The 23137-nt window shown below is 39.7% G+C and overlaps 1 long non-coding RNA gene across 1 annotated transcript; it reads left to right on the top strand.

The window, feature by feature from the left end:
• Positions 1–9791: 9791 nt before the first annotated feature.
• On the top strand, positions 9792–17355 carry LOC141408700 (uncharacterized). Its single transcript, XR_012425004.1, has 2 exons — positions 9792–10032; positions 15406–17355. It is a non-coding gene; the product is annotated as an uncharacterized lncRNA (long non-coding RNA).
• Positions 17356–23137: the final 5782 nt, after the last annotated feature.

Genomic DNA, 23137 nt, shown 5'->3' with positions numbered 1-23137 from the left:
GAATCTGTAGATCAGTTTGTGGAATATTGCCATCTTAACAATAGTAAGTCTTCTGATGCATGAATATGGGTTGATTTCCATCTATCTAGGTCTTTAGTATCTATATAGTTTCCAGGGTATAAATACCACACTTCTTTTGTTAAATTTGTTCCTAAACATTTTAATATTTTATTCTTTTCTATGCATGGGATTGTTTTCATTTTTTTTTGTCTTTAGAGACAGGGTCTCCCCCTTTGTTGCCCAGGCTGGTCTCGAACTTCTGGGCTCAAGCAATCCTCCTGCCTCAGCCTCCCAAAGTGCTAAGATTGCAGGCATGAGCCACCGGACTCAGCCAGTATTGTTTTCTTAGTTTCCTTTTTGGAGCATTCATTGTCTGTGTGTAAAAATACAATTAATTTGTATCCTGCAAATTTGCTGAACTTGTTCACTAGTTCTAATCATTTTGGATGGATTTCTTAAGATTTTCTATATATAAGACTATGTTATCTACTAATAGAAATAGTTTTACTTCTTCCTTTCCAATCTGAATATCCTTTATTTCCTTTTCTTGCCTAACTGCCCTGGCTAGAACCTCCAATACAATATTAAATAGAAGTGGTAAGAGTGGACGTTCTTCTCTTGTTCCTGACCTTGGGGAGAAAGTCACCACTTTTTACCATTAAGTATAATGTTAGCTATATAATAATGCCAGATTTTTGTAGATGCCCTTTATCTGGTTGAAAAAATTTTCTTCTATTTCTCATTGTTGATAGTTTTTACATCATGGAATGGTGTTAAATTTTGTCAAATATTCTTTCTGTATTCATTGAGATGATTGTGTTTTTTTTTTTTATTCTATTAATATGTTGTATTACATTACTGTACTTATCTTGCATTCTTGGGATAAATCTCACTTGGTCACGTATATAATTTATATGTTTCCAAATTCTTTTAGTTAATATTTTGTTGAGAATTTTTGCATCTATATTCATAAGAAATTGGTCTATAGTTTTCTCGGGATGTCTTTTTCTGGTTTGGATATCAGAGCAATACAGGAAACATAAAACGAGGTGTGAAATGTTTCCTAATCTATTTTCTTGAAGAGTTTTGGAGAATTGACATTAATTATTTTTAAAATTTTAATTATCTGGTAGAATTGAGCAGTGATGCCATCTGGGTCTGGGCTTTTCTTTGTGGTCTTTTTTTCCCGAACTCAATCTTTTCACTTATTATATGTCTCTTCAAGCATCTATTTTTGAGTTTATTTTCAATAGTTTGAGTCTTTCTAGGAACTTGTCCATTTCATCTGTTATTTAATTTTTAGGCTGACAACTATTTATGGTATTTCTTTATAAACCTTTTCATCTCTGTAAAGTCAATACAGTAGGAATGATCCTACTTTTATTACTGATTCTAATTTCAGGCATCTCCCTTTTATCCTAGTCAATGTAGCTAAAGATTTGTACACTTTGTTGATTGTTTCGAATAATAAATTTTAGTTCTATTGATTTTTCTTTATTGTTTTTCTATTATCTATTTCATTAATTTTCACTCTGATTTTTATTATTTTCTCTCTTCTGCTTGTTTAGATTTAGTTTGCACTTCTCTTTCTATTTCCTTAAAATGGAAGGTTAAGTTATTAGTTTGAGTTCCTTCTTTCTTAATCTAGTCACTTACAGCTATAAACTTCCCTTTAAGTACTGCTTTTCTGCATCTTGGCATGTTGTATCTTTATTTTTATTAATCTCAAAGTATTTTCAGATCTCCTCTTTGATTTCTTCTATGACCCATTGGTTATTTAGGTGTGTGTTAAGTTCCACATATTTGTAGGTTTTCAATTTTTAAAATAAAAAAAATTTAAAATTTAAATATGTTTTCATTAGTTATTTACTTATTTATTTTAGAGACACGGTCTTGCTCTGCTGCCCAATCTGGGGTGCAGTGGTGGTACCATCATAGCTCACTGCATCCCTCGGACTCCTGGGCTCAAGCAATCCTCCCACCTCAACCTCCTAAGTAGCTGCTACTACAGATACTCACCACCATGCCTGGCTAATTCTTTAAAAAATGTTTAGATATATTAAAAAATGTTTACTATATTGCCCAGACTGGTCTCAAACTCCCAGCTTCAGGCAATCCTCCCACCTCAGCCTCCCAAATAGCAGGATTACAGGCATGAGCCACCATGACAGGCTGAGGCTTTTTCCAGTATCGATTTCTAATCTCATTCCCTTGGTGGGAGAATCTCACTTTGTGAGATTTCGGTCCTTTTTAATTCATTGAGATTTGCTTTATGATCTAGCTTACGTTCTATCTTTTTTATTTATTACTATTATTATACTTTTTTTTTTTTTTTTTTTTTTTTGAGACGGAGTCTTGCTTTGTCCCCCAGGCTGGAGTGCAGTGGCCGGATCTCAGCTCACTGCAAGCTCCGCCTCCCAGGTTCACGCCATTCTCCTGCCTCAGCCTCCCGAGCAGCTGGGACTACAGGTGCCCACCACCACGCCCGGCTAACTTTTTTTTGTATTTTTAATAGAGACGGGGTTTCACCGTGTTAGCCAGGATGGTCTCGATCTCCTGACCTCGTGATCTGCCCGCCTCGGCCTCCCAAAGTGCTGGGATTACAGGCGTGAGCCACCGCGCCCGGCCTACTATTATTATACTTTAAGTTCTAGGGTACATGTGCATAACGTGCAGGTTTGTTACATATGGATACTTGTGCCATGTTGCTGTGCTGCACCCATCAACTCGTCAGCACCCATCAACTCGTCATTCACATCAGGTATAACTCCCAATACAATCCCTCCCCCCTCCCCCCTCCCTATGATAGGCCCCGGTGTGTGATGTTCCCCTTCCCGAGTCCAAGTGATCTCATTGTTCAGTTCCCACCTATGAGTGAGAACATGCGGTGTTTGGTTTTCTGTTCTTGTGATAGTTTGCTAAGAATGATGGTGTCCAGCTGCATCCATGTCCCTACAAAGGACACAAACTCATCCTTTTTTATAGCTGCATAGTATTCCATGGTGTATATGTGCCACATTTTCTTAATCCAGTCTGTCACTGATGGACATTTGGGTTGATTCCAAGTCTTTGCTATTGTGAATAGTGCCGCAATAAACATACGTGTGCATGTGTCTTTATAGCAGCATGATTTATAATCCTTTGGGTATATACCCAGTAATGGGATGGCTGAGTCATATGGTACATCTAGTTCTAGATCCTTGAGGAATCGCCATACTGTTTTCCTTGAAAATGTTCCCTGTGCATGTTAGAAGAATGTATATTCTGTTGTTAGGTAGAGTGTTCTATGGATGGCTAGGTCAGGTTGGCTTATCATGTTGTTCAAGTCATCTATTTTCTTTTCGATCTTCTGCATAGTTGTTCTACTCATTACTGAAAGAGGAGTATTAAAGTTTTCAATTTGTATTGTTGGTCTATTTCTCCATCCTCTGATTGTTTTTGCTTCATGTATTTTGGTACTCTGTTATTAGGTACATATATGTTTATAGTAGTTAAATCTTCCGAGTAGATTGATCCTTTTATCATTGTAAAATATCCCTCTTTATCTCTAGTAACACTTTTTGTTTTAATGTCGATTTTGTCTGATATTAATATAGCCACTACAGCTTTTTTGTGGTTGCTATTTGCATGATATATATTTTTGCATTCTTTTACTTTCAATGTATTTGTATCTAATGTGTCTCCTGTAGGCAGCTTATAGTCAGATCACATTTTTTATAGTCTACCAATCTCTGCCTTTTGATGCAATTGTTTCATTCATCCATATTTAATGCTATTATTGATATGCAATCATGTGCTGCACAATGACATTTTTGGTCAATGACAGACAACATATATGACAGTTATTTCACAAGATTATAATGGAGCTAAAAAATATTCCTAACACCTACTGACATCATAGTGACTGTAATGTTGTGTGTGTTATACTTTTATATGACTGGTATCATAGTAGTTTACTTTAGCATTACCACAAACACGTAAGGAATGCCTTGTGCATTGCATGTTTGTGGTGATGCTGGAGTAAACTACTGTGATATAATAAATGACTATGTTATTGGTTACTATAACTATACTTTTATTTATTTTATTTTATTTATTTATTTATTTTTTTGCTCTCTTGCCCAGGCTTGAGTACAATGGTGTGATCTTGGCTCACTGCAACCTCTGTCTCCGGGGCTCAAGCGATTCTCCTGCCTCAGCCTCTGGAGTAACTGGGATTACAGGCGCCTGCCACCACACCCAGCTAATTTTTTGTATTTCTAGTAGAGATGGGGTTTCACTATGTTGGCCAGGCTGGTCTCAAACTCCTGGCCTCAGGTGATCCGCCCACCTCGGCCTCCCAAACTGCTGGGATTATAGGTGTGAGCCACCATGCCAGCTATACTATACTTTTTAATCTTTAGAGTGTATTTCTACATATAAAAAAGTTTACTGTAAAACAGTATGTCATGCCATGCCAGTAGCAGTCTTATCCATCTTGTATTTACCTCATCTTTTGCTTGTACCATTTTCTCTTGTGCTTGATTTAATCTCATGTTGTTTTGTTCATTATGACTCCTAAGTATACAAAAATCATGAATAATGTTGCCATTAAGAGGCCACATTGAATGACTGACCTGGAAACAAAATTAAAAGTGATTAAGGACTATGAAGGTAGAAAATCAGTGATGATTATTGCTCACCAATCAGGCATGTCCTATTCCACCGTAGCTAACATTTTGAAGAACAAGAACAAAGCATTAAAGGCTGTTAAAGGATCTGCTTAATCAAAGCTAATGAGACTAACGAAATTTGAGATGATCCTATATCAGATATGGAGAAAGTTCTAATGTCTTAGATTAAAGATAAGATACAGAAGTATACTCCTCTCAGTACCATGATAATCATAATCAAAGCAAAAAGTTTGTCCATGATATTGGAAGAAAAGACTGGACCCGACTATGACATTGAATTTACTGCTAGCTCGGGATTTTAAATGACTCAAGAATTATCATTCATTAATAATGTGAAAGTGAGTGGTGAGTCTGTGAGTGCAATATTAAGGCAGCTGAAGAATTTTTGGAACTCTAGATAAGCTGATTGCAGAAGAAAATTACTTGCCAGAGCAAATCTCTGATATGGATGAAATCTCCCTATTCTGCACACAAATGCCTGAAGATACTTTCATTCATAAGGAAGCCAAGTCAACGCCAGGTTCAAGTCTTTTAAGGACAGGATCATAGTCTTGTCTGGGGGCAATGTTGCAGGCTACAGACTGAAACCCTTTGTGATCTGTCATACTGAGAGCTCCAGGGCCTTCAAGTATATTAAAAAGCACACACTGCCAGTGCACTACAGGAGCAGTAAGAAGTCACAGATGACTCAGTTCCTTTTCTAAGATGTCATCTTAAATTGCTGTGCCAGCAAAATGGAAAAGTACTGTCTGAAAAATAACATAACTTTCAAATTTTACTTACTGTTAATAATGCTCTTGCACATTCTCCTCTTATTGGTGATCTTTATTCCAATATCAAAGTAGTGTTTCTCCCTACAAACACCACCTCTTTGATCCAATCAAAGGATTGAGAAAGTACAATGGCTTTTAAGGCTTTCTACCTGAGGAGGACCTTTACTCAGGCTATTGCTGTAACTGAAGAAGACATTGATGCAATTCTGGAATAATTACATCTATGACTGTATCAAGAACCTTGCTTCGGTTTAGGGTGATGTCACCAAGGAGTATATAAATGGTACCTGGAAGAAGACATTCAAAAGGTTCAACCATGACATCAAAGGATTTGCAAAGGATGAGGAGGTTACAAAAATCAACAAGGCTGTGGTTGAGATGACAAATAACTTAAACATGGGTGTGTGTGAGGATGATATTGAAGGGCTCCTAGAGATGATTCATGAGGAATTGACCAACAAGAAGTTGTTGGAACTGCAAGAGGAACAGAGAGCTGAAGAAGAGGCAAGAGGAAAGATAATTACAGAAGTAAAAGAACCCTCAAAAAATTTATAGTGAAAGCTTTAGCAGAAGCTTTTGCAGACCCCAACAAGCTCCTTAAAAAACTGAAAACATGAACCCCAACACTGAAAGGTTTTCATTAATAAAGCTAAATGTTCATAGTGTGTTATCTGTTTACAAGCAAATCTATGATGAAAAAAAAGAAACAAACCAAGCAAATCACCATGGCCATATTTCTGAAAAGAGTGACACCTTCTCAAGAAGAGCCTCATGAGGTCTTTCAGGATTAGAAGGCATTATCGTCATAGGAGATGACAGTTCCATGCCTGTTATTCCTGTTATTATACAGACATGCCTGTCTTCCCCTGAAGACCTCCCAGTGGCACAAGATGTGGAGGTGGAAGACAATGACATTGATAATCTTGACTCTGTATAGGCCTAGGGTAATATGAATGTTTGTGTCTTAGTTTATAACAAAAAAAATTTTTAAAGTTAAAAAAGGTTTAGTGAAAAAATTATTCTAGAGTAAGCATATAAAGAAAGAAAATATTTTTGTACAGCTATACAACATGTGTTTTAAGCTAAGTGTTATTATAAAAGTCAAAAAATTTAAACAGTGTACAAGTTTGTAAACTAAAAAAGTTACAGTAAACTAAGTTTTATTTATTATTAAAGAAAATTTTAAAATAAATTTAGTGTAGCCTAAGCATACAGAGTTGATAAAGTCTACAGTAATATATAGTAACGTCCTAGGCCTTCACATTCACTACCATTCACACCGTGACTCATCCAGAACAACTTGCAATCCTGCAAGCTGTTGTGTGTAGATACACAAATGCTCATATCATGTTACAACAGCCTACAGTATTCAGTATAGTAACATGTTGTACAGGTGTGTAGCCTAATAGCAATAGGCTATGCCCTATAGCCTAGTATGTAGTAGCCATCTAGGTTTGTGTAAGTACACTCTATGACATTTGCACAATGAATCACCTAATAACAAATTTCTCAGAATGTTGCTAAGCAATGCATGACTGTAGTTGGATTTGTGTCTGCCATTTTACATTTTGCTTTCTGTGATGGTTAATTTTAGGTTTCAATTTTACTGGATTAAGGAATTCCTAGAGAGATTGTAAAGTATTCTTTGGGGTGTGTCTGTGAGACTGGCATGTGAATCTGAGTGGACAGGTGGAAAAGATCCACCCCAATGTGGCTGACACCATCCAATCAACTGACAGCCCCCATAGAACAAAAATATGAAAGGTGAATTTGTCTCTTCTGGAGCTGGGACAGACTTTCTCCTCCTGTCTTTGGACATCAGAACCCCAGGCTCTTCAGTCTTGGAACTCTAGGACTTAAACCAGCACCCCACCCTGCTGCCACCCCAGGTTCTCAGGCCTTCGACTCCGATTGAGAACTGAGCCATCAACTTCCTAATTCCAAAGCTTTTGGAACTGGACTGAGCCACGCTACCAGCATCCCAGGGTCCCCAGCTTGCCCATAGCCTGTTGTGGGACTTCTCAGCCTCCATAGTTGTTTGAGCCAGTTCCCCTAATAAATCCTCTCTCATATGTCTCTATCTCTATCTATATCTCTATCTATATACTATTGGTCCTGTCTCTCTGGAGAACGCTGACTAATACACTTCTATGTGTCTTACACCTTTTTGTTCTCTTCATTGTTCACTAAATTCTATTGCATGAAATGGATATTTTCTAATGTAGCATTCTAATTTCTTTAATAATTTTTTACTATTTAGTTTGCTTTATTTTAATAGTTGCTCTAGGGTTTACCAATTACATCTTAACTTATCAAAATCACCTTCAATATTAAGCTAGCTTAATTATAGTGATTACATAAAAAACTTTACTGATACATAGCTCTGTTTACTTTTTCCCTTTTTGTAGTATTATTATTATACATATTACATCTAATAATGTTACAGACCAAAAAGATACAGTGTTATAATTATTACTTTATCATCTGTACTCATTTCCTTGGCCAATAGAGCTTCGATCCCCTTCATCTCTTTGTGCTGTGATTAGCAAATATATTATGCTTATGTTACATTTCTACATGTCAGAGGCCCAACAATACATTCTTTACATATTATTTATGCAATTGCTTTTTACATTCATTAAGACAAGAAAGGGACAAGAATGTGCATTTATACTATTTTTTGTACTTAATTACCTTTACTGGTACTCTCTGTTTTTCTATTCAAATTACCATCTGGGGTCACTTGCTTTATGCCTGAAAAACTTCCTTTAGCATGTTTTGCAAGGTAGGTATGCTGGCAACAAATTCAGTTTTCTTATCTTTGGAAGTCTGTATTTCTCCTTCACTTAAAAAAAATAGTTTGGAGGTACATGCTTATTGGTTAAAAGGGTTTTGTTTTCCCTTGAGCACTTTGAATATACCATTCCACTGTCTTCTGATCACCATTGTTTTGACTTACAAATTGAGTGTTAATCTTATTGAGCCTTTTTTTTTTAATAAGGAATGAGATGTTCTTTTGCTGCTTTCAAGATTTTCTCCTTGTCTTTGACTTTTATCATCTTTAGTATGATATATCTGTTTATGTATTTCTTTGTGTTTATCCTATTTGAAGTTCATTGAGCTTCCTGGCTATATAGGTTATTGTTTTTCAATAAAATTGGGAGGTTTCCAGCTGTTATTTATTTGAATTTTTTTCCTCTCTTCTCCCTCTCCTCTCCCTCTGATATTCCCATTTTGCATATATTGGTGCATTTAATGGTGTCTTATATTTATCTAAGGCTCTGTTAATTTCTATTCATCTTTTTTCTCTCTGTTCTCCAGCTTACTTAATCTTTATTGATCTATCTTCAAATTTGAAAATTCTTCTGCCAGTTCAAATCTACTCCTCAGCCCTTGATGTTGAATTTTTTTATTTCAATCACTAAACTACTCAATTCTAGAATTTTAATTTGGTTCATTTTATTTTTAAGAGATGTAGTCTCATTTTGTTGCCTAGGCTGGAGTGTAGTGGTGTGATCATAGCTCACTGCAGCCTCACACTCCTGGGCTCAGGCAATCCTCCCACCTCAGCCTCCCAAGTAGCTGGGACTACAGCTGCATTCCACCATGTTGGGCTAATTTTTTTTTTTTTTTTTTTTGTAGAAATGGGGTTTACTGTGTTGCCCGGGCTGATACTGAACTCCTGATTTCAAGCAATCCTTCTTCCTTGTCTTCCCAAAGTGCTGGGATTATAGGCATGAGTCACCACACTCAGCCTTTGGATCTTTTTTACAATTTCTATCTCTTCTTTAATAGTCTCTATCTGATGTCATCATGTCATCATATCTTCCTTTACCTCTTTAATCATGCTTTTGTTAAGTTCTATGAACATGTTTTTTATAGGACACAATAAATTTACTCCTCTTCAAAAGTTTAGCCTGTTAACTACCTTGTTCTTTGTTCTCAAGCCCAACTTTCTTGTTCTCCATGCCTCCTTGCCCCTAGTTACCGTAAACAACTTTCCAATCAGTTCTAATCAATAACTCACATCTGTTCCCTTGGTTACCTGCTCTGCACCCATTCCTCTCACCAAAACTGCAAGTCCCACCACTGTAACTCACATTCCCCTTCCCTTCCTTATTTGGGAAAATACTCAGAAATAGCCAATCGGGTCAGTTTAAATTGTGTGGTCCGACCCCTGTCAATGGGGGAGTGACACAGAGGTAGGGATTGCATTAGGAATAAAAACCCCTGCTTTCCTCTGTTCAGTGTGCTCTTGCGATCGTGATTGACACAAGCAGCACCCTTCTGCAGAAGTAAGTTGCCTTGCTGAGAAAACTTTTGCCTGAGTGCTGGTTTCACTTTGCAGCACCGAGCATTTATCTCCAACAAACGTGGGGGCTCGTCCAGGATTCCCATTCTCCCCCAGGAAGGGGGTCTCCGGTCACCTCTCGTGAGAAGACACATCCCACTTTCTTGTTGCAGTGTCCTCAGGGTGAGGGATTGGGACCCACCCAGTGCGATGAATAAACCCGGACTCTCAGCAACGCAGGGAGAAAAAGGCTTGCAACAGCACAGAGAACAGGTAACTCTGTGCACAAACCAAGGTAAGAAATGTCGCTGGAGTGACAAAGTATTTCCTTGGTGGTCAGGATACTTTGGAGGTTGAAAGTGTGTGTGAATGGTCACAAGCACTACTGCTTGTAGTGCTGCTTATGTGGATTGTACTAAGCACTATTGCTTTGCAGAGTGAGTGGTTCCTATCTGTGGTTCCGAGGTTACCTCAAATGGCTTAAGGAGGATCCTGCTGTGGGGTTTATACTGGCACACCAATTCTAAGAGGGACCTAAATTCCCTTCAGGGAAGTCACCAGAGTGGACAAAGTGAAAGAAGGGTACAAGGAGGCTCCAGCAGGTGGGGCTAAAGGATAGGCAAGAAGTCTCTAATACAAGTGACCAAGCCTCAATAAGCCTCCAGAGAAGGATAGGCAAGAAATCTGTAATATGAGGGATTGAGCCTAATTAGGACTCCACATGAGAAATATCCCAAGCAAGACAGAGATTAAAAGAGAGAAAGATAGCAATAAAGATATTCCCCCTGATAGTCCCCTAGGTCTCATGTTAAAATACTGGAAAGATAATGAGAGAACTAAACATAAGAAAAAGCAACAAATGATAAAACATTCTGTTTTATTTGGACTCAGGGACCCATCCTCAAATCCTCAATCTTCTGGCCAATGTTTAGGTCAAATGAGGATGTGGTGTGTCAACTTCTGATTTAATATGTAAATGATAAAAGTCTGGTTTCTCAAGAAGAACTGGACTATGCTCTTTGTTTGGAGTCAGGGACCTGTTCTCCTTTTTCCCTTAAGACAACTAGGCTAAAACTCAATCTTGAATCTCAAAATGAAGAGTCAGAAAAGCCAGTTCCCATGCCTAAAGACTCCAGCACATGGGATCCCCTAGACCATCTTCCCCCACTCAGTGCCCCTAACCCTTCCCCTCAGGCAGCTGCTGCCATCCCGGATCCCACTCCAGATCCTTCCCCTGCTCATGTTATGCCTCCTCCTTACAATCCTGATTCTTAGTAATCATCCCATGAGCCTGTTACTTCTCAGCCCAAGTACCCTTCCCTAAAAGTACTCCAATGTGATATAGAACCATGGAGAAAGGCTATCCAAAATTTCCCATTTCCCTCCACACCTAAGGAGGCAGCCCCAACTGTCTTCCCCTTAAAGGAGGCGCCACAAGGAGGGGGAGCTATTGGCATTGTGAATGCTCCCTTAACCAGCTTGGAGGTCCAAAGTTTTAAGAAGGAACTTAAGCTATTGTGTGATGACCCTTATGGGTGGCAGATCAAGTTGATCAATTATTGGGACCTCAATTATACACTTGTGTTGAGTTAATTTCCATCCTAGGAATCCTCTTTTGGGGGGAAGAAAGAAGTATGATCCATAGACCTGCTATGGCAATTTGAGAACATGAACACCCTCCCAGTCAAAACGTTCCTACTGCAGATCAAAAGTTTCCCACCCAAGACCCCCAGTGGAACAATAACAACATGGCTCACCAGGAAAATATGCAAGACCTAAGGAACACGATAATAAAGGGAATTAAGGAATCAGTACCCCAAACCCAAAAGCTCTCTAAAGCACTTGATATACAATATGAAAAAGATGAGGGGCCTATGAAATTTCTGGACAGACTAAAGGGCCAAATGAGACAATATGCAGGCCTAAATTTAGAAGATCCCATTGGACAGGGAATGTTAAAGCTCCATTTTGTCACTAAAAGTTGGCCAGATATTTCATTACAAAAATTAGAAAATTGGGAAAACCAACCTCTGAGTGAACTTCTTAGGGAAGCTCCAAAAGTGTATGTAAAGAGAGACAAAGAAAAGTAAAAACAAAACGCAAAACTCATCTTATCCACTTTCCAGCAGGTGGCTCCAAACCCACACATTTCTAAACATAGTTTCCAGGGGGCCAGAAACTATAAAGGGTCCAGACTGCTGTTTAAAGGACCCAAGCCTCCCTCTAGAGGACCCAGTCCCTCATCTACCAGACCCTCTAAAGAATATTGGGGCTGGGGGGCAAAGTTAAAGAATCCCAGGACTGTGAGAGAGGAAAGACAGGATAGGTGCTACAAATGCAGAAGAATAGGCCACTTCAAGAGAGCATGTTCTGAATTGGAAAGGGAGAAAGAAGCCCTTCTACTCATGACTTTTGAGGAAGAATAGGGGAGTCAGGGGCTCTGTCTCTTTTGCTTCGAATCCCACCAGGAGCCCTTGATAAATTTAGAGGTGGGACCCAAACATAAGCTTATCACCTTTTTAGTCGATTCAGGAGTGGCTCGCTTCTCCATTTGTTTCCCTCCACCTAACATTGCTTGCTCTTCAGAAGAACTTTTAGTATCTGGGGTAAAAGGAGAAGATTTAAGGCAAGAATCTTAGAAAGTACAGAAGTTAAATACCAAATCAATTGACTCATATCAAATTTTTATTGATTCCTGAGGCAAGACCTAATCTACTAGGAAGAGACTTAATGCTAAAATTAGGCATAGGCCTACAAGTTTGCCCTAAAGGACTTCCTACCTCATTAAACCTACTCACCACTGCAGATGAAAAATACAGTAATCCCCATGTCTGGTCAAGGGAGGGAAACCTAGGGAAACTCCGAATCCCTCCAAACCACATCAAGCTGAAAACTGCCAGGGAAGTAGTGAGGAGGAAAAATATCCCATTCCCCTAGAGGGCAGAATAGGGTTAAAGCCTATCATTGAAAGTCTTATTAAATATGGACTCCCTTATACCCTGTATGTCCCCTTATAATACTCCAATATTGCCAGTCAAGAAAGCAGATCGGTCATATCGACTGGTGCAAGATCTTAGAGCCATCAATCAAATAGTCCAGACTACCCATCCTGTTGTCCTCAACCCATACACCATTCTCAGCATAATTTCATGTAATCATCAGTGGTTTACAGTAATAGACTTAAAGGATGCCTTCTGGGCATGCCCCTTGGCTGAAGACAGCCAAGACATATTTGGAGTGGGAGGATCCTTATTTAGGGAAAAAACAACAGTATCAATAGAATTCAAGGGTTCACAAACTCCCTAAACCTTTTTTCTCCAAATCTTAGAACAAGTGTTAGAAACAGTTGTCATCCCAAAGCAGATATGCCTGCTCCAGTATGTGGATGATATTCTTATATCTGGTGAAGATGTAAAGAAAGTAGCTGGTTTCTCTATACATATTCTTAACCATCTGGAGTTTGAGGGGCTATGGGTCTCAAAGGGAAAGCTTCAGTATGTGGAGCCTGAAGTTAATATTTAAGGCCATCAGTGTAGGTAAGTGAAGGATAGGGCCTGAGTGAGTTGAAGGCATCGTGTCCTTATCCCTGCCTCAAACTAAGCAAGAACTCAGAAAATTTCTAGGATTAGTTGGATATTGCCACTTATGGATTGACTCATATGCCCTAAAAAGTAAACTTTTATATGAAAAGCTTACCTACTGGAAGCCAGACCATCTTCTCTGGACTTCTAAGGAAGTTGAGCAGGTTGAAGAGCTGAAATACAGACTCATAACCACCCCAGTTTTAGCCTTACCTTCCCTAAAAAGCCATTTCATCTTTTTGTTAACGTAAATAATAGGGTAGCTTTAGGGGTGCTTACTCAAGAACACAGTGGCTGCTGGCAGCCCATAGCCTTCCTATCAAAAGTTTTACACCCAGTTACCTGTGGATGGCCTCAATGCATTCAATCTGTTGCAGCTACAGAAGTATTAGTTGAAGAAACCAGAAAATTAACCTTTGGGGGAAAATTAACTGTAAGCACACCCCACCAAGTTACAGTTACTTTAAATCAAAAAGCAGGAAGGTGGCTCACTGACCCCAGAATCTTGAAATATTGAAATTGAATCTTGAAAAATTGAAATATGAGGCTATTCTACTAGAAAACGATGACTTAACCTTAACTACTGATAATTCACTCAACCCAGCAGGTTTCTTGACAGGAGACCCAAATCTAAAAAGAGAACACCTATGTTTAGATTCCATTGACTACCAAATGAAGGTCAGGCTAGATCTAGGAGAGACGCCTTTCAAAATGGGGTGATGCTTATTTATAGATGATTCCTCCCAAGTAATCAAAGGAGAAAGGCATAATGAGTATTCAGTAATTGATGGAGAAACTCTTGAAGAAATAGAGTCAGGAAGGTTGCCCAAAGTTGATCTGCCCAAGCTTGTGAACTATTTGCACTCAACCAGGCCTTAAAACACTTACAGAACAAGGAAGAAACTCTTTATACTGATTCTAAGTACGCCTTTGGAGTAGGACATACATTTGGAAAAATTTGGCCTGAGCAAGGTCTTATTAATATTAAAGGCCAAAATCTTGCCCATGAAGATCTAATCATCCATGTTTTAAACAATCTCCAGTTGCCAGAAGAAATAGCCATTGTACATGTCCCCAGACACCAAAAAGACTTTTCCTTTACAAGTTGTAGAAATAACCTTGCAAATCAAGTAGCTAAGCAGGCTGCTGTTTCATCTGAAACACCTTTCTTTCACTTAACTCCTTGTCTTCCTCCCCCTGCTACAAACTCTATCTTCTCTGCTGCAGAAAAGGAAAAATTAATAAGAATAGGAGCCAAAGAAAACTCAGAAGGAAAATGGGTGTTACCAGACCAATGAGAAATACTATCCAAACCCATCATGAGAGAAATCCTGTCCTATCTGCATCAAGGGACCCATTGGGGACCCCAAGCTATGTGTGGGCAGTTCTCCGGGTTTATGGGTGTTTAGGAATTTATACTGTAGCCAAACAGGTTAAAGATAGTTGCTTCATATGTAAAAAAAAACCAACAAACAAGTTTAAAGAAATCACCCCTTGCGGGGAGGGATGCAGGGCTAAGACCATTCCAAAGTGTTCAAATTGACTACACTGAAATGCCCCCAATCAGTCGCCTAAAGTACTTATTAGTAATAGAAGATCACCTCACTCATTGGGTTGAAGCCATTCCCTTTTCAAATGCAATGGCCAACAATGTAGTTAAAGCATTAATTGAAAAGATAGTGTCCAGGTTTGGACTAATAGCAAATATTGATTCAGAAATGGAACCCATTTCACAGCGCATATCATTAAAAAGCTATCCCAAGCCCTAGACATTAAATGGGAATATCATACTCCTTGGCACCCACCTTCATCAGGAAGAGTAGAAAGGATGAATTAGACCTTAAAGAATCACTTAACCAAATTAGTTCTAGAGACTCAGTTGCCATGGACCAAATGTCTTCTTATTGCCTTAGTAAGAATCCAAGCTGTTCCTTGGAAAGATATTGGCCTTTCTCTTTATGAGATGCTCTATGGATTGCCTTATTTACACTCCACTGCTGACATTCCTACATTTGAAATAAAAGATCAATTCCTCAGGAATTATATACCTGGTGTCTCCTCTACTTTCTCTTTTTTTAAAACCAAAGGTCTCCTAGCACAGGCGCTGCCCCTGGAGTTCCCAGTACATCAACATCAGCCTGGGGATGGATCACGTCCTCATCAAAAGCTGGAAAGAAGATAAACTTGAGCCGGCCTGGGAAGAGCTTTACCTGGTGCTTCTAACCACTGAAACCACAGTCCCAACAGCAGAAAAAGGATGGACCCATCACACCTGAATCAAGAAAGCACCACCACCTCTGCAGTCATGGGTTATTGGCCCAGGGAAAATCCCTTCAAACTAAAGCTAAGAAAAGTTTAACTCTCTTTCATCTATTCCATTACTCTTTCTTCTTTTCTCATTCTATTGCCAACCACCTTGTTATCAATGTAACTAAATCGAATTCACTCCAAATTATTACGTTTGATGCTTGTTTAGCCATACACTGTAGAGATCTTCAAAGTCAAAGGCAACTCTCAGCCTCAGAAAAGTATCCCTGCCCCTTTAAAATAAGAGGCTCCCCCTACCAAGACCCTTGCTTTTTAACAAATACAGAGAAACAGGTGTGCCACAGCTGGAATGATGTTCTGCGGACAACCAAATATCAAGACTAAACCTCGTCGACAGGTGGTTGTGTATCCTTAAAACCATACATTCACTTTACTAAAGAAAGCACCCCCACCCCAGTTGCTAGTGTAACCAATGTAATCCAGTACAAATTTCTATTCTCACTTCTACCTCTACTGATCCTAGACCTACTTTGAGCCACTTCTACGGCATGGGAGCCAACTTGGCTGGCACAGACCTCATAGGGTCTTTCAAAATCCCTCATCATCTTCACCCCCTTCCCTCTCTTCTCCTTCTAAGCCTTCTTCTAATCAAACTGCCATCCCCTCTATACCCAATGATAAGACTAAAGTAGATATTGTAGAAGTAAATGATCTAAGGCAAACTTTAGCAATTGAAACAGGATATCAAGATGCAAATGCCTGGTTGGAATGGATCAAATATTCCATCCACATGCTAAACAAAAGCAATTGTTATGCTTGTGTGCATGGCTGGCCAGAGGCCCAGATTGTACCCTTTCCACTCAGATGGTCCCCCCAGTTGACCGCGCATGGGCTGCATGAAGCTCTCTTCCAGGATTATACAGCTTGGGGCAATAAATAATGCCAAGTTCTCTCTTTCTGCTCTATCCTGAAGTCCAACACCCTTCAGGTCAGCCCCTGAAGGCCATCCAGCTTCCATCTCCCAATGTCAATTTCACTTGGTGTCTCTCACGACAAGGGGAAAACTTGGCATTCCTCGGAAGCTTAACAGGATGCAATGAGCTTAAGCCCTTCCAGAAGCTTACCCGTCAGTCCACCCTTAGCTATCCTCGAGCAGATGTACGGTGGTACTGTGGCAGACCCTTACTGGACACTTGCCAAGTAACTGGAGTGGTACTTGTGCTCTTGTCTAATTGACTACCCCTTTCACTATGGCTGCAAGAGAAGTAAGCAGTGAGGCTATGATTCCTTTCCATTTACCAAACCACCTTTCTAGCCATCCTGTAAAAGGGTTATCAACTCCAGAATTTTTAGCTAATTCATTGGATAAAGAGGTATGTCCCTGTAAGGCCCTTGTTATGCTCCCATCGGGAGCAGTATTGTTTGGGATGATGGCATAACCTTGAGCTTTAATTATGACGCAAACTCCACCTTTTTCAGCTAACATCATGTCTAGAGCCATTCTTTTTTCCCAAACCATCTGGCTAGTAGGCCCTAACTAGTCAGCTATTACTTTGACAGCATCTCTAGTGTAATTAACAAATCATTGCTGGTTATAATAGATGTAATTTATCCAATTTACATTTTTATTAATAGTTACACATTAAAATATTGATTCAAATCCTGCAGCTATTTGGTCTGGGTTTTGAATTTATCAGGTACTCCCTATGGGACTCCAATTACATCTAAATAAATTTGAGAGTCAAAAGACTCATAAGGGGGTTCTCCTATTTTACAGTGTTGTGCTTTTTCTTTTTCTGGTAGATGAAATGCCAGGGTGAAAGGGGTAGGCAGCTGTAGTAGGTGTACTAATTCTTGTTGGGTGTTGTGTCATACCATGCATCAGTGGGCTAGTACAAAGGCTTATAGAAACAGCACTTACTAAAACCTCCCTTAGCTCTCCTCCACCTTATTCAGACAAGCTTTTCCTTTTAGAGGATCAAGTTGGACAGCAAAACCAAGACATGTTAAAAAGGTTTAAAGAGGAAGGACTATAAAAATTAAGAGGGGGGAAATTGTAGGATACAATAAGTTTATTCCTCTTCAAATATTTAGCGTGTTAAATACCTTGTTCTTTGTTCTCAAACTCAACTTTCTTGTTCTCCCTGCCTCCTTGCCCCTAGTTACTGTAAACAACCTTCCCATCAGTTCTAATCAATAACTCACATCTGTTCCCTTGGCTACTTGCTCTACACCCATTCCTCCCACAGAAACTCCATGTCCCACCACTGTAACTGACATCCCCCTTCCCTTCCTTATTTGGGAAAATATTCATGAATAGCCAATCAGGTCAGTTTAGATTGTGCAGTCCAACCCTAGACCATGGGGGAGCGACACAGAGGTAGGGATTGCATTAGGAATAAAAACCCCCGCTTTCCTTTATCCAGTGTGCTCTTGCAATCGTGATTGATGCGAGTAGCACTTTCTGCTAAGTAAGTTGCCTTGCTGAGAAAACTTTTGTCTTAGTGCTGGTTTCACTTTGCGGCACCAAGCATTTATCTCCACCATTTTTGGTGGCTATTTTGAAATATTTTCCTGTTAAATATGACATCTGGTTGTTCTCATTGGCAGTTTTGTATTGCCTGCTTTTTTCCTGTGTATGGGTCAGTCATACTTTCCTGTTTCTTTGCATAATTTTTTGTTGTAAATGGGACATTTTAGATAATATATTGTATTAGCTCATTTGCGTTACTCTAAAGGAATACCTGAGGGTGGGTAATTTATAAAGAAAAGAGGTTTGTTTGGCTCACCATTCTACAGGCTGAATAAGAAGCATGGCATGAGCATCTACTTCTGCTTAGGGCCTCAGGAAGGGGAAGAAGGCATGTCACATGTGAGAAAGGAAGAGGTAAGAGAAGGGTATGGCTCTTTTCAACTATCAGTTCTTAAATGAACTAATAGAGTGATAACCCACTTATTACAAAGAGAAAGGGACCATGCCATTCATGAGGGATCTACCCCTAACACCCAAGCACCTCTTAGTAAGCCAAAATTCCAGCAACACTGGGGATCAAGTTTTAACATAAGATTTGGAGGGGACAAACATCCAAACTATGTCATATTCTGTAGCAGTTCTGAGCACTAGACTTCCCTCTCCTGGGCTATTATTATTTGCTTTTTTTTTTCTTTACCAGCTGGGTTATTTTACTGAAGTTTTATGTGCGCGCACACACACACACACACACGTTAAGCCACTGATGTTGCTCCTCAGGGAGGCATAGCTTTGGGGATGGCTATAGTAACCCTGGGATAATAGGATTGGTAGGACCCTTTTTCTTTTCTTCCCTGACCACACCCACCTATTGAACTCCACTAATTGCTGGCTGATTGCTTTATTGTTTTAAAAAGTACCCTGAGGGCATGAATAGCTTTACAAACTAATTCACCCTAAATTGTGGTCCCTTTGAAGGAATGACTTTTGTGGTCAGTGCTTGATAATTGTTTTCACCCTATGAGGGCTCCTTCCAGCTGTCATATTCTGGTTCTCTCCTAGGCAACCCACAGTCTAGGCTCTATCACCACAGTCTCCACTGCTCTTGAGAGTGCCCTTTGGCTTGTGCTCTCCACAGTGTGTTGCAAATGAAGTCAGTTTCCTTGGGAAGAGATTGAGAGTTATTTGTTTTATAGCTTGCTCTTTCCCCAGGCAAAATCTCTAAGCCAGGGTTCTGGAGCTGGGGGTGAAGACAAAGACAAGTTGCTTTCTGAGTGACAGCTGTGCTCTAGGATCTGAGTGCTTGGTGGAGGGCAGATGCCACAGCCTGAGCTTGTTTTTAGTGGCATGGAACCACCGCCTCATGAACTGCAGCAAGAGTGACTGGGGCCCCAGTGCTTTTAATGTGCCTGTCCAAGGTACAGTCTCCACTCCATAAGTGGGGGATAGGAGGAAGGGAGCCCCCATTCTGACTGAACACACCCACTACTTAACCTCAGCAACAGATAGCTGTGGACAAGATGAGAAATGCTGAGGTCCTGCTCCTCCAGGGAAGAAAGCCCTCTCCACTGGGAGCTAGAGGGAGAGGGATCCTGGTCTTCTTGGCTACAGCAACATGATGCTAAGTCTATGCCTCATTAAGCTGGAAAAGGGGAAGGAGAGTAGTCTTGGTTCAAATACCAGAGACTCTCACATTTCTTACCAAATTATTGTTGTAGGCTTTTTTTTTTTTTTTTTTTTTTTTTTTGGAGACGGAGTCACGCTCTGTCGCCCAGGCTGGAGTGCAGTGGCCGGATCTCAGCTCACTGCAAGTTCCGCCTCCCGGGTTCACGCCATTCTCCTGCCTCAGCCTCCTGAGTATCTGGGACTACAGGCGCCCGCCACCACGCCTGGCTAATTTTTTGTATTTTTAGTAGAGATGGGTTTTCACTGTGTTAGCCAGGATGGTCTCGATCTCCTGACCTCATGATCCACCTACCTTGGCCTCCCGAAGTGCTGGGATTACAGGAGTGAGCCACCGGCCTTTGTTTGTTTGTTTTTTGACAGTCTTGCTCTGTCTCCCAGGCTGGAGTGCAGGGCTCACTACAAGCTCCGCCTCCCGGATTCAAGCCATTCTACTGCCTCAGCCTCCCAAGTAGAGCAGCTGGGACTACAGATGACCTCTACCACGCCCAGCTAATTTTCTTTGTATTTTTAGTAGTGATGGGGTTTCACCCTGTTAACCAGGATGGTCTCAATCTCCTGACCTCATGATCTGCCTGCCTCGGCTTCCCAAAGTGTTGGGATTATTTCTTCATTTGCTGTTTGCCTTTAGGACCATTTCCAGAGGCTTTGAGTTAGTTTGCTTTTAATAATTTTCACTAGTTTCTCTGTGGAGCAGGCTAGCAAAGTTCCTCACACAGTAATGCAGGAAGTTCAGCAACTCTTCATTTTAATGGATTTATTCGTTGCTAAATTACAGCAGAATGGCTATGGAGTATATGTCATTAATGCCAAATGGATTTGCAGCAACTAGTGGCAGAGTATGGGATCTCCAACTAATAATAACAAGATGCTTATGGTGAAATGGTGATTTGCTGTGGTGAGATCACAGGTACTAAGAGAAAACAGCCCATAGAAGGTTTGGGTTTGTCAGTAATAGGATAGACACTATACAGTAACATAAATGATTAAACATCAGAAACTCAACCTGTGGTATACAGACTTTGAAGAAGCTATAAACCAATTAGTCTTTTTATCTTTCAGTAACAGCCTGGAAAACTGGATTTTAATTCAAACTCAGCTTGACTTCTGAGCTATGCAGAATAAGAGACGTTGGTGATATAAAATGGGAAAACAGTTGATTAAGTCTCATCTGAGTTTTAAGAGCTAAATGCTTGGAAAAGATCTAGTCATTTGCAATAATCACGTTTACGTCTATCTTGATGAAAATGGGGTAATGCTGAAACTCAGAATGATGCTCAGCTCTGGAAGGTATTTCATATTGTACAAAATCTTCCGAGAGGTGCTCAGCAGAGCAACTGCTTAATCATGAATATTAAGAACACAGAATTCTTTTGTTGCAATTGTACCTTTTTTTTTTTAATTGACAAAGAGAGTCAAACTCTGTAAAATATTTGAAGAGATTTATTCTGAGCCAAATGTGAGTGACCATGGCCTGTGACACAGCCCTCAGGGGGTCCTGAGAACATATGCCCAAGGTGGTTAGGATACAGCTTGGTTTTATATATTTTAGAGAGGCATGAGACATCAATCAAATACATTTAAGAATGACATTGGTTTAGTTCAGAAAGGTGGGACAACTCAAAGCAGGGGATTCCAGGCTATAGGTAAATTTTAAACATTTGCAGTTGACAATTGGAAGAGTTTATCTGAAGACCTGGGATTAATGGAAAGGAATATTCAGGTTAAGACAAAGGATTGTAGGGACCAAGTTTTAGTGTACAGAGGAGTCTCTCAGATAGCAGACTTCAGACAGACAGCAGGTTGTAAAATGTTTCTTATGGGACTTAAAAGGGTGCCAGCCTCTTAGCTGATTATCTCCTGGATCTGGAAAGAAAGGGAAGAAAACAAAGGGGAAAGGGGATTCTCCAGAGAATGTGGATTTTTCCCCACAAGAGACTTTGCAGGGCAATTTCAAGGTATGGCAAGGAAATACATTTTGGGGTTAAATATTTTTTCCTTGTCTCATAACGTTATGCCAAAGTCAGACTGAAAAGTAAGTCACAGTATACAGGGTCAAATAAAACCTATCTGATGAGAATTTATGGTTCATAGGACATGACTCCCTAGACCCCTTAGGTAGGAATTTGGGCAAGATAAAAAAAAAATCAGAGCTTAGACCTCACTTTGATGCTAAAACCCAAGAATCACCAATGAATTCTAAATTAAAAAAAGCTATGATTTCTAAAGATGTTTCAGGAGGAAGAGAAATGTAGTGTGCTCAAATACATATTCTTTGACTTTCAACACTAGGATGCTTTTCTCTCTCTTGATGTACTTAAAATCATTTCCATAATACTTTCATATCTTCTAAGCAGAATATATGAGAACAGTAGGAGATCCCAGCATTTACTTCATTGGGTTAGAACTAAGATTTCTCACCCTGGTTCCTGTGGTTACTAAAGAGGCTCACTCTCCCTAGAGAATAACTCCCCCTACATCTGCGTCCAGAGACAGCATGAAATAGTATTAACCTAGTCGGCTCCCATTTTGTAAATCACCTTTTGAGCCCTTTCTTGGGCTCAATTTATAAACACCATATTAGTTTTCCTTGCATGTACAAATCAAGTAATAATAATGTCAATGAAGTCATATACATGCTTATTATGTACTAGAATCTGTTCTAAATGCTTCATGTATATTAATATATTAATCATCACAACTACCTATGAGGTATGTGAGGCACAAAGAGGTTAATAAATTTCTCAAGGTGACACAGCTGGCAAACAGCAGAGCTGAATAAGCATAGAGTGGTTCAAACAATAAAGTCAGCATGGCTTAGGGTCTCTCTCTCTCTTTCTCTCCCCCTACCAGTTGTCCATATTCATGTACAGGCATATAAGGATTGTGTTACTACTGTGGGCAGATAAAAGTAATGCACTGAATTGATTACAAAAGATTTGCATGGGCATCTTAGCATTGCAAGATGGGCTTAAGGCTGGGATAGCTGGACCAGCAAATAGAACCAGATACTCAGATGTGTTCTGACATTTCTACTCAAAAGCAACTTTAAATCATTTACCAGGAATGATCCAACGTCATTCATACATGACCAATAAAAACAAAAATTTGAAACTCTACCCCAACACACATATCACTCTCCAACTCCATTCAAAGTCACCAATTTCCAGTTCAGAAAAACAAACCCCAAAGCAACTGTATCGGCACCAAGACCTAATCAAGAAGATTCACTGTGTAAAGAAATGATCAATCATCTGTCAAGAATCAGTACTTATGAATGTGGGAAACATCATTTAATTGGCCATTTGGAGTCACAGTCCTGGCAACACCTGGAATTATCCTTCATCTAATTTAATTAACAATAAGCTCTTGGAGGAGCAAAGATCACATCTCGCACA

Source organism: Macaca fascicularis, chromosome 15 (genome assembly GCF_037993035.2).
Source record: "Macaca fascicularis isolate 582-1 chromosome 15, T2T-MFA8v1.1".
NCBI lineage: Eukaryota > Metazoa > Chordata > Mammalia > Primates > Cercopithecidae > Macaca > Macaca fascicularis.
The sequence above is the reverse complement of the archived record's forward strand: the minus strand, read 5'-3'. Positions and strand labels throughout refer to the sequence as shown.